The 12,427-nt window shown below is 42.6% G+C and overlaps 1 protein-coding gene across 2 annotated transcripts in view; it reads right to left on the bottom strand.

Moving 5' to 3' along the window:
• DCC (DCC netrin 1 receptor) overlaps positions 1-12,427 on the bottom strand; it is a 1,013,322-nt gene that overhangs the window by 139,820 nt on the left and 861,075 nt on the right. The window lies entirely within an intron of this gene.

The raw sequence follows: 12,427 nt of genomic DNA, 5'->3' as shown, positions 1-12,427 counted from the left end.
GGGAAAACAAAGTACACAATGTTAAAGTCATTCCTGCAAATGCAACAGAATAAGCACTTTCCTGACAAATAAATAAAACATGGTAAGTGAAAGCCTGTGCAAAACGAATGGCTAGAGAGCATCTTTGCAATCTGTCACACTTTTGTTGCCATCCTAAACGGCTTGCTTGTTGAGGTGCAAACCGTACAGCCCCTATTAGTCACTGTTCTCATTTAAGACAAAAGAAGATTCGCTTGAAGATGAACTTCTGGATCAGCCTTGTATTCTGCTAGGAGTCACCCTGCCACACAAGCCTGCCAGTACAGCAAGTCCTAAATTGAGCAGAACCACTGCATAGGAAGGATCATATGCAAGTTCACACCCAAAACCACCTTATTATGCAGGGTCTTAATTTTGCATTGTTGTGCACCATGGCAGATCCACCACTGTCTATACAAAAAGTGATACTGTGAAGTGCACAGACTATGGCTGGCATGCTATGTCAGTATGAGGATGAATGTTTGTACCTAGCCCCAGGTGACATCCCCAACTCACTCTCCATATTTTCAAATTATGATTTGGGATGGGATTGGAAGCTAAGGATTCACAGATTCAAATAATATATCTGAAAAGCTTTTCAAAATCCATGTCTGTGCACCCTTAATATACCAGGCTGCTAGAATTCTTGTTCTGAAGCAAAATTAAAGCTACTTATGCACCACTGTAATTGCTATCTGACTGCTGAGCAGTATGTCTTACTCCCTAATTTGAGTGTGACAGAAAATGCATTGGTAATAGCCATTTTAACACTTTTTATCTTATTAACATTGAAAACTTATCAAGCCTTGAGCTATCTGAATAATATTGGCTTCCCTAACTTGATGCCCAGCCATTGTATATCACCCTGGTGTATGGCCAAAGGATTTATAATTTACTAACTGTTATACTAATGAAGACCACTAATCATTTAGGGACCTACGTCCAAGCTAGTCAGCTATTCCAGCTGTGCTATAAATGTGTGGGATGTGGGGGACAGAGATACCAATGTAAAAGAAACATCTTCAGGGAATGTGGATAGTCTTTGATACTACTATATGTCCTAGTTTATCAGAGGCCTATTCTAAATATATCCCTCGAAGAAAGCAAAGCAAGCAGAGCAGGCCAGTTTCATAATGCTTTCCGTTACTCTTTTAGGGGAAAATAAGAAAATCTATTCTTTTGCATTTTCCCATGTGAATTGGTCTTGGCCACACTTTTTTCAGTAGAGAACTTATTATTATACAGCTGAAAAGTCTGATGGAATATGCTGCATGCTGACATCTGGGTCAGAAACATGGAAATACGTTTCTTGAGATTCTTTATTTAACAGTAGCAAACACTTTTATATGTAGAAACAGTAATTAATGTTACAGTACAAAAAAAATTCTGTGGAATTATATATTTCATCCACATTAGCACTAAATGAGTCTGGTATGATTAATGTTATTACAGTGAATATCAAATAGATTAATGATAGTTAACTACTTATTGTATACCATTACTACCACCCCCATATTTTATAATTAGTTGTATTTCTAGTAGAAACTGTGACATATTAGCTTAATATCCAGGTGAGATTTTTTTTTTTTTATTCCCAAAAGAGCTAAACTTTAAAAATTGCTGAATTAATGACTGGAGCATTAATAACACTCTACACTAGGTACTGTATGATTATTAATTCAATTGGTATTCATTGTAATATCATTAGTCATGATGGAATTAGTTAGTATTCATGGAGATGAAATATATGTTTTCATGTGATTTCTGCCATCCATTAGCATATTATTTTAAATTTCTAATCACTGCATAGAACTCACAGAACTCAAGTAGCTGTTCACTAGATTTCACATACAGATACAGTCCTTGAAACAATAAGGACCTTGTTGCATGTTAATTTTTTGGCAGCTCATGAAGCCCTAAACCCCTGGACTGTTCACACATTAACACCTAAGGGCATGTGTACACTAAATGGGGGTCCTATATTGAAGCGGTGGGTTTTAAAAAGCACTGCTTTAATTTAGGGTTGATTAAACCCCCATGTCATGCACACACCCCACTGACTGGTCCTTCCGCAGCAGCAGCAGCTGCCCGCTCCCCAACCACCCCCAAGACAGCACCTGCCCACAGGCTTGCCACTTTTCTTGGGCGTAGCCTGCCCTCCCAGGCTGCTGCCAGGCTACCTGCAGGGCTTCCTGCAAAGCCCCTGAGCTGCACGGAGCCCAGGGCTTTGGCTCCACTCCTCAGAGGAATTTTAATTTGCTGCATCCCAAGTCATTTAAGGTGCATTACGCCGCTGAATTTCTTACAGAGGCTGAAATTAATGTGCAATACACTGCCAAGGTGTGCAAACTCCAACACCATTAAAGTGGTGCAGAAGCATTTAGCCTGTTTTAAAGTGCTGTGCACACATGCTTCTCATTCCATCTACACATGGCCTAAGACTAGTTTTAAGGACTCTTTAGGTGACTTAAAGTTACACCACTCCAGCCTAGGTTTCTCTCTAATGCATGTTAGCCAGCTTGTTTTACACTCATGTGTGGCCACTGTAGGCTACACCTTAGTGCAAACACCCAACACACCCCACTCCCTGCTGGCCCAGATTGGGCCCACTGCCCCCACTTCCACCCCTCCCCAGCACTATAGATCTGTGCTCACTGCCCCCTGCTCCCCTCCCCCCAGCTTACTTGTGGTTGCCCACGCTGTGTGTACCAGGAAAACAGGCAGAGAAGGGTTAATCTGCTCCTGCTGCCACTACAGCTCTCTCACCTGGGCTTGGCCCTAAGAGCAGCAGCCCAGCATTAGCAGTGGCAGGGGCCAGGCAGGCAGGTTAAATCTTCCCACCTCCCCGCCTGCTCCCCGACACAGCACAGGCAACCACAAGTTAGTGAGGAGGGGTTGGGAGGGAGGAGGAATCCCAGGGGGAAAGAGGGAGTCCTGGGGGTGGCTAGCAGGGGCAAGGGGAGCTGCAAGGGCTAGGGGAGAAGCCCAGAATGGGAAGGGGGGTAGATTCTTACCTTTTAGTCCTCTAGTTCTCTGGCTTGAATAGATTTCATAAATTTCATAGACATTAGGGCTGGAACGGACCTTGGAAGATCATTGAGTCCAGCCCCCTGCCCTAGGGGCAGGAAGTCAGCAGGAGTCATAGGATCCCAGCAAGATAAACATCTCAATGTCTCTTGAAGGTGTTCAAAGTGGGTGCTTCAACCACCTTCGGTGGCAGACAATTCCAGACCTTGGGGGCTCGGACTGTAAAGAAATTCTTCCTTACATCCAGCCTGAAATGGCTTGGAGGAGTTTATGACTGTTCAACCTCATCATCCCTTGGGGTGCTCTGGTGAACAAACATCCCCCCAGATCCTGGTGAGCAACCCTTATAAACTTATAGGCAGCCATCAGATTGCCCCTGAGCCTGTGCTTTTCCAGGCTGAAGAGTCCCATAGCTCTCAGCCTGTTATTTTAAGGTCTGTTTTCCTGACCTCTGATCATGTGCGTGGCTCTCCTCTGGACTCTCTCAAGCTTCTCCACATCCTTTTTGAATTGTGGAGCCCAAAACTGGATGCAGTACTGCAGCTGCAGCCTCACCAAGGCTGAGTACAAGGGGAGAATGACATCCTGGGATTTGCTTGAGAATCATATATGGATGCAAGCCAGCGTTTTGCTCACTTTATTAGCTGCAGCATCACATTGAAGGCTCATGTTCATCTTGTGGTCAATCATGACCCCCAAGTCCCCTTCATCCATAGTGCTAGCCAGCGTAGCACTGCCGAACCTATAAGCATGCTGTGGGCTTTTCCTCCCTAGGTGGAGAACCTTGCATTTTTCAGTGTTAAACACCATCAGGTTCTCATCTGCCCATTTATGAGCCTGTCAAAGTCAGCCTGGATAGCCCTCCTGTCCTCAGGTGTGGATACTTTCACCAAAGTTTGGTGTCATTGGTGAACTTGGCCAGTCCGCTTCTGACTCCAATGTCCACATCATTAATGAAGATGTTGAATAATATAGGTCCAAGGACAGAGCCTTGAGAGACCCCACTGGTCACAGGGTACCATGCCAATTGACTTCCGTCAACCACCACCCTCTGGGTCCGACCATGAAGCCAATCCCCCAGCCAGCAGATCGTGGTGGACCTGAGGCCGCAGTTGGCCAATTCTGCCAAGAGATAATCATGGGATACCAGATGTAAGGCTTTTTTAAAGTCAAGATATATGGCATCGATCTCCTCTCCCTTGTCTATGGAATGTGTGACTGCTCCAACCTTGAGCTAGCAATAAAACCCATCAACATTTGAGCAGCTCATCATGTAATGTGTAACAAGGCCCAAAGAAATAACTATTTAGCCTCTTGTTAGATAATATTAGTATTTCTTTAGTGTGTGAACAAGCACAGAAAATGCATGTGAATACACTGGGATCAATTAATCCCTATCGTAATGCTGTTTCTCTTGATTTATCAAGTATAGATTATTGTACCATCTGAATGCTCAGTGAATACCAATCTTGATGGAGTCCTACAAGGATTCATTAATAAACCAAGTTTTTTTTTTTTTTGCTTTATCTATCCTATTCTATTTAAAAGGCTCAAAGAAGCTTACAATAAACAAGCAAGCCACAGAGAGGATTCCCTATAGATTACCCCAAAATCTCCAGCTCCACCTCTCTTCATCCAAGTACCCCCTCTCTGCCTGAAACCCTAGCACAAGGAAACCCTTCCATTAACCCCAACCACTATACACATTCAGTTACAATAAGTCTTTCCCAACCCACTCTCCATTTCCCACCCACCAGCTCCCACAACCTCACTTCAGCTCCTGGGGAAAATCTCCTCCTTCCCTTCCAAGATCCCTCCTGCAGGGAGGCTGCAGTTGTTACCCCCACTTGCCCATAAAAATTCCCAACGCCTCCCTTCCCCCGCAACAAACATAATCACAAACTCCAAAGCCGCTCATCAGAAAAGAAAGAGAAAAAAGAAAGACCTTCAGTTCTCACCTTGGTCTGTGCCAAGGACCCTTTAGACTTCTCTCTAGTTCAAAGTTTGATACGATTCATGTATAAAACTTCACCATAGCTAATCTTGCAAATAATTTTTGCGATTATGAATCATACTTTAAAATAAATATTCCTTGCCTCTGCCCATATTCATTTTATGTATATATGTCTAATAAATAAATAAAAATTGGAGAATGTAAGCAGTAAACTTAAATTCCCATGCACTCCCATGGGACTTGAACACTTTGAACTTTCAGTTTGGAAATACTTGAAATGAATGTCTCTCACAAATTAACCAGGGGACAGATTCCTGGTTTCAGATTTCATAGATTTCATAGATATTAGGGCTGGAAGGGACCTTGTGAGATCATTGGGTCCAGCCCCCTGTCCAAGAGGCAGGAAATCAAATGGGGTCAGATCACCCCAGCAAGATAAGCATCCAAGCATTTCTTAGAGGTATCCAGAGTAGTGCTTGCGCCACTTCTAGGGGAGTCTGTTCCAGACTCTGAAGACTCAGACAGTAAAGAAGTTTTCCTTTATGTCCAGTCTAAAATGGTCTTCCAGTTGTCTGTGACCATTAGACCCTGTCTTCCCTTGAGGTGCCCTGGTGAAGAGGTGTTCTCCCAGTTCCTGATGCACACTCCTGATACACTTATAGGCTGCCACTGAATCCCCCCCTGAGCCTTCACTTCTTAAGGCTGCCGAGTCCCATGCGTCTCAGCCTCTCCTCATAAGGCCTGTTCTCTTGACCTCTAATCATGTGTGTAGCTCTCCTCTGGACTCTCTCAAGCTTCTCCACATCCTTTCTAAAGTGTGGGGCCCAGAATTGGATGCAGTATTCCAGCTGCAGCTTCACCAAGGCCAAGTAAAGTGGGAAGATGACTTCTTGGGTCTTGCTTGAGATTCATCAGTAGATGCAAGTCAGAGTCGTATTTGCTTTGCTGGCTGTGGCATTGGATTGGTGGCTCATGTTCATCTTGTGGTCAGTCATGACCCCCAAGTCTCTTTTGGTCATGGTGCTAGAGAGTGTAACACTGCCAAGCCTATAAGTATGGTGTGGGTTCTTTCTCCTGAGGTGGAGCTCCTTGTATTTCTCTATGCTGGATGTAATCAGATATTGATTTGCCCATCTTGAGAGCCTGTCTAGGTCAGCCTGAATCCCCACCCTGTCCTCTAGGGTGACCACACTTCCCCATCATTTGGTATCATCTGAAAACTTAGCCAGTCTCTTGCACACACAGATCAAGTTTCATGTGAAGTTGGCTATGATTTGGGTGCAAAGATTTCCTTAAGAAACATGAAAAATTTAGGAGTTTCAGTTGAGTTATTACTAACTAGAGCATTTAGTAATTGAATGGGTCTTATTTTAGCATTTTTTAAAAAGCATTATTTCCTATGGTGTAGTATCAGAGATAATTGTATCTAGACTGAGTGGGAGAAACTGCAGTAACATGTAAAAGAGATGCTTCTTAAACTGTACTCACTACCTACTAGTAGAATGTATGGGGGTCATTCTGGGACCCCTTTTACTTTGTAAAATTTCCATTGACTACAGTGGAAGTTTGCCTGAGGAAAGCCTACAGGTGTAAACCTATTAATAGTTGCAGTAGGTAGGACAGCAGAAAGGGACCTAGCATTATGGCAAAGACATGAAAAGAAAGAAAAAGGAAACAAAAGAGACAAGGCCTTAAAGACTATAAAAAGTCACGGTATCTCCAAAGGAATTCATAGACACATTTTGGCCCACTGTTCACTAACTTGTTCAGCACAAGGCTATAAAATATATACATTTGCTGTTGTATACAAAAATCAGAGAATGGATGGCACAACCACTTTTGTCCTGTAATTGGGGAAGTCTTTTTCAGGCTGTGAAGAAGTTGGCCAAAGTTTCCCAGTTCTAAATATGGAATGAGTCAAGAGTCCTTAATATGTCTGCCACAGACCTATCAAAAATAGTCTTTATTATACCTTTGTTCTTGATCACTTGCTTTTGATTAGTCCATGATACAAAAGCTGTGTTGTTCCTGGGAATTTTTAATCTATGCCACTGACACAACATCCTTATCTCTTTTGCTACTGAAAGCTTGCTGTGATTAGTTTTGACCACTCTGTTGTCCATACCAGAAATGGGAGTAGAGTTTCGGGGCCCACCTGAAATAGGTTGTCTGAGGGGTGTTTGCCTGTAATAGAGAAGTCATATAGCAGTGATGGCTTTTTTACACCATCTAAGTGGCACAGTGGAGACAGACAACCTGAGAATCTAACCCACCTGACATGGAGTGTTGCTGGCACACAGAAAACACTTCAACCTATGTCCTACCTCTCTTAATATTCCCATGTACACATTGAACAGGAAGGGATGAAAACTCTACATGAGCTTTCAGGGTAGAAAAACAACCATAATTTATCACATCTTATATACTGCCAGCAAGAGATTACTCAGCAGTCTGACAACCAGAAGCAGTTTGATCTACTCCTGCTGGGGTCTGCAAATCAAGTACACCAATGATCAATGGTACCAATGGTGAAAATGGCAAAGGTGTTGGAAAGCAAGACATAGTGAAACAAACTTGGTTTCCTGGGTCTACAGAAAGGGACTGCAAGGGAGAAAATTACAGCATTTTTCAAAAGGTGCCATAACAAACATGGACAAACACTGCTCTTGTCACAGAGGACAGGACCTGATGCAATGAGTTTAAACTACAGGAAAACACATCTAGGTCAAATCTTGATGGGACAGCAGGGGTTGGAGAGGAACTACCTGTAAGAATGGTAAGACAGTAGAAGAAGGGGTGTGGTGAAATCAATTTCACTGAAGTTTTACAAGGAGAAGCTAGATTGGCATTTATCTGGGACGGCTTAGGAACAGAAAATCCTGTGTCTATGAAAGGTGCTGGGGCAACTCCTGAGATGCCTTCTGACACTATCAGTCGACAGATCTAGCAATCTTCAAATTAAATATTGCCAGCAAGAGATCAAAGAAAAATAGGATAAGTCCCACAGTCACTTGGAAAACCAGCGTGACGAGGGCCATGAGATTTTAAGTCATTCAGAGACTGAGAGCGTGGTGCTTCCACAAGAACACCATCAAAAGCTGAAATGTAAGATCAGAATTGAAGTGCTAATGGAGTACATTATCATCATCAAGTGCAGTAATGCTGGTATGCCTGCATCCTTGCGAGAACTTCCCCACTAGTTTTCATCACCCAGCGCTCATATTCAAACAAACTGCCCCCGGCATGTTTAGATACTTAACATAGAATACCATTGTCAATGGTAGCAAAAAAGCCCAAATCTCTGCTCAAGATCCCACTCTAGAAAACAGCTCACTGAGAATCTGAAGAATTTTTCATTTAATCAAAGGAAGAACTCCTTTACAGTGTCGCACACTCAGATTAGGTCCTCAAGGAAACAACCCACACTTCTCAGACTTTCCTTCCCACAATAAATCTAGTGTTCTAACTTTGTGTACGTGCTATGCTGGAGGCCAGGCAGGAAAACTTGGAGGAAGACGGTGCTGCACCTCTTCTAGGATTCAGTACCAGGTGTGATTCCCCTGCGGGTTGGAAAGTCAGGGGAGGGATCTGGCCTTCTTAAAGCAGCATGCCTTCAGGACTTTCCCCAGAGACACTAGGGCTTCACACTGTTATAAATACAAACAGGTGTGTTTGAGACACCATGAAGCCCTGATTTCACACACTTCTCATTTCACACCGTCTTAAGGTGAAATGAGATTACAAGGTAGCCGCAAGAGTGATACGCTGTCCCCATTGGACGAACCCCCCTTTTCCCCTGTGAACAAGATTGAAAAATAGACCTGAACCCAGTACAGAAAAGTCATATTCCATTAAAAAAAGAATCTTTTAATCCTATTAGCAGCCTTTAATCATATTAGCAGTGTATTGTATGAAATATTGTATTAGCATAGCATTAATATCCTATCATGGCAATATTCACCAAGATGGTCCATTTCCACCTACTTAAATTTCTCCTGCAGTTTTAGCTGGATAAACATTTTTTTCTTTCTTTAGCTACTTCTTGGCACTATATAAAAGGCTACCTTCTGCTACTGCAGAGGCTGCATTTCAGTGATGTATGAGAAAAATATCTCTAAGCTATCAATGATTTGGAATACTTGCGTCAAAAGCTAAATATAAGTGATAGCTATGATTAGGAAGATTTAAATTGGAAGTATAAGTATCTAATGCTGCTTTCAGTAAATGAAGAGAACGACCAAAAGTATTTTCTCTGTATATATAAATGCAAAGAGGAACACCAAACATTTATTTTCTGTAATATTTTTTGTTAAAATGGAAAATTCCTTGGGGTACAGAGGAAACTTCTGTAATTAATAACATTAAATTAAATGTAAGCTACCACGTTTGGGTAAATTTTATAGGCAAGTGAAATAAATGTTTGAAAAGATGGATTTACATATATTATTTGTGCATGAAAAAGCAAATATTTGTGTAAAGAATTATAGCTAATGGGAACGTGTGAACATAGTGGCAGTTCAGCTGTCCAACTTTAAAAATTCAGCCCACAGCACTTTCTTAGGCCAAAAGATTTGACCTAGCGCCTAAAATCAGCCATCTAAATAGATATTGAGCTATACTAAAGGCCAAGGGCTAGAAAGTGGCCAGAGGAATATGGCCAAGGAAGTGCTGTTCGCATGCTGCCTGGTTTCAAGCACATGACTGGGAACGGCTGGTGGGGGCACACTCCAGGACATCCTGACTAGAACGAATGTCTACACCACAGTGTAGACATACTCTGAGAGCATCAACATCCACAGATAATCAGCCTACTTTTGCTTACAGACCCAAACAGGAACTTATCCTCTTGATGTGGGGTGTGTTGGCACTGGATTTACGACCCAGATACCTTGCAGACCCCAAACCCTCAGACTGACCACAACCTCTCCATTCAACAATAGGTTAATTTTGTTGATACATAAGTGACAGCAGATAAGATTAATGCAAACAATTCTATATCTACCAGCCCCAGGGTACACAGCCAAGGTACGTCAGAGCTTCATCCTGAGGTTCTCTCTTGAATGTCAGATGTCAGCAGCCTGGAGGTTGGAAGCTAAGTCCTACCCTCCCCCCTCCCTCTCCCTCCCCTCCCCCAGTGGGGTGGGTCACATGGCCTGGTGGTGTATCCTTTGTCCATGGTGGCCTCAGGTCTCCTTTTGGGGATCCTTTGCTGCTCTGAAATCCCTCTTTTTCCTTTCTTTCCCCCTCCTGATGGCTCTTCATCTCTGGGCATTGCTAACCGGTTTTCCTGTGGTTGTCATACTGTCCACATTCTGTCCTGCCAGCATATTCCTTTGTTTCACAAACCCATCACCTGCACACATCCTAATTTGGCTCTTTCTGGTTTCCCTTAATTTGGTCCATCCACCGAAGCTGGAAATCCCAAGGGCCTTGCAGTTGGGCATTGTTTCCTGGCCAACATGGCAGAGTCTCTTATGTCATGTTCTGGAACAGCGTGGTACATGTCTCCAATTTCCCAGCCTGTGTATCTGCTTGCTGCTTGCCTGTGTCAGACACAGTGGACCTCGAAGGAGACTTGTCACAAACAGACTTCTAGAAATCAATTAACCCTTGCCGTTGCCCAGGACCATTATTCTAATGCATATCTATTTTACCTACAAGGCAAATCCCAAAAGCAAACCCCTGAATACCATTTTCTAGCCATCAGGGTATGTATGACTCGAAAACTATTATAGGTTGTATTTTTATACAAAAAAAAGATGCTTTTTGATTTCAAGAACTGGACTTGGACTGAGAAGATCTGGGTTCAGATCCTTCCTCTAGCCTTGTAGAGACATTCCATTTCTTCTGGGAGAGATGATGCTCTCCTAGCATAAACCCTGGGTTCAAGATTTTTATCACAGAGCAGAAATGGCCACTCCAAGAGAAAAATAACCCAGAAACAATTAGAATTATACCACAACCAGGAGAGTTTGTTCTGGGAATGCAAATATGTATACACATTCTCTTCTGCAAGAAACCTCCAACAACCCAGGGTGCTTTTCTCCCACCTTCCTCAGGGAGACAGACGGTTGCTTGCTGGATTTTACTGCTCCACCCAAGCAGGCAGCAGCACATAGCTCCTTCACAATCCTCACACTATGCAGCAGGAAGACATAGGCTGATCCTAAGCAGCCTGGGTCAGCCAATCAGTGCTGCCCTGTGAACTGCTGCCATCTGTCTCGACAAAGACTGAAAGAGACTGAAGAGCACACTGAGATGTATGCATAAAGGCCCCCTGGGTGCTTCAAAAGCTTTACTCTTCAGGAGCTCAGCATTCAAATATCTGCTTTAGATAAGTTTTTCTATCAGAAAAACAAACCTAGGAGAATTCTCCCAGTTCATTTGAACGTATGTACACAGTGTCTGCTATAGACTTCTTTGGAGATGTCAGGCCAATTACTTTTCATACCTTGGTTACCTATTTGTATAAAGGTACTAACAATGAATGACACCTCTTCCTCTGGTACCATTTGTCTTTCCTTCCTGTCTACTTAGATTGTCAGCTCCTTGGGTAAGCAGCTGTCTCACTCTATGTGCTAGCACAATGGGGCAGTTGAAACCCCAAAATATTACTGAAACATAAATAGTCATATGATAGATCCTGGAAATATTTAAAAATATGATTTCAGTTTCAGATCTACTAGGGCTACAGTTAGGCCCTGGCCTCCCACAGTTACGTAAAATGCGAGGGATGGAGGGGCCCTTGTTTGAAGCATGACAGAAGAGTAAACAGGAACTCTGAATACTGAATCTAATTCTAGCAGTTGGCCTGCTCCCTTAAAAAGGTAACACGCATATTATTTGAAGAAAGCCCTGCAGTCCTTAGCCAGGACTCCTTAGGAATATGGCCTGTCATTTTCATAGTATCTGGATCACTGTTCCCTTGACCAGTGCTGCCATGACACCTCCAGAACCCTTCTTCCATGACTTTCCAAAGACTCTATCTTTGAAAGATATATCAGTTTTACCTAATGAATCAATACAATAAATATAACTGTTCATAGAGCCAAAGTGCCTTTTTGGAGCACAAAACTGGATGGAAGGCCTTTACTTTGAACTGGCAAACTATATTATATTAAAGTAGGTCATTCTGACCAGATAATATTGTACCACAAGATTTAATGCACAATTGTTTATGTATAGATACAGCTACAGCCTTTGGAAATATTTTATTTCCAAAAAAACCCAGAGAGCTTGATTCTCATTATAAATGTTCTTTGCTCTGTTAAGTAATCAGGTGAATTATTTTAACGTAGCTCAGGAGATTAACAGCAAATCCCATATTTACAATAGCTTTTAAGATGTCATCTCATCATACATTATAACCACTCACTGATTTCTTGCATGAGTCATGTTCTGTGTGCATTATAACAAAGTGAACAGGGT

The sequence above is a fragment of the Crocodylus siamensis genome, chromosome 3 (genome assembly GCF_052110815.1).
Source record: "Crocodylus siamensis isolate JL-2025a chromosome 3, ASM5211081v1, whole genome shotgun sequence".
Classification (NCBI taxonomy): domain Eukaryota; kingdom Metazoa; phylum Chordata; order Crocodylia; family Crocodylidae; genus Crocodylus; species Crocodylus siamensis.
This window is presented reverse-complemented; position numbering and strand designations above follow the sequence as displayed.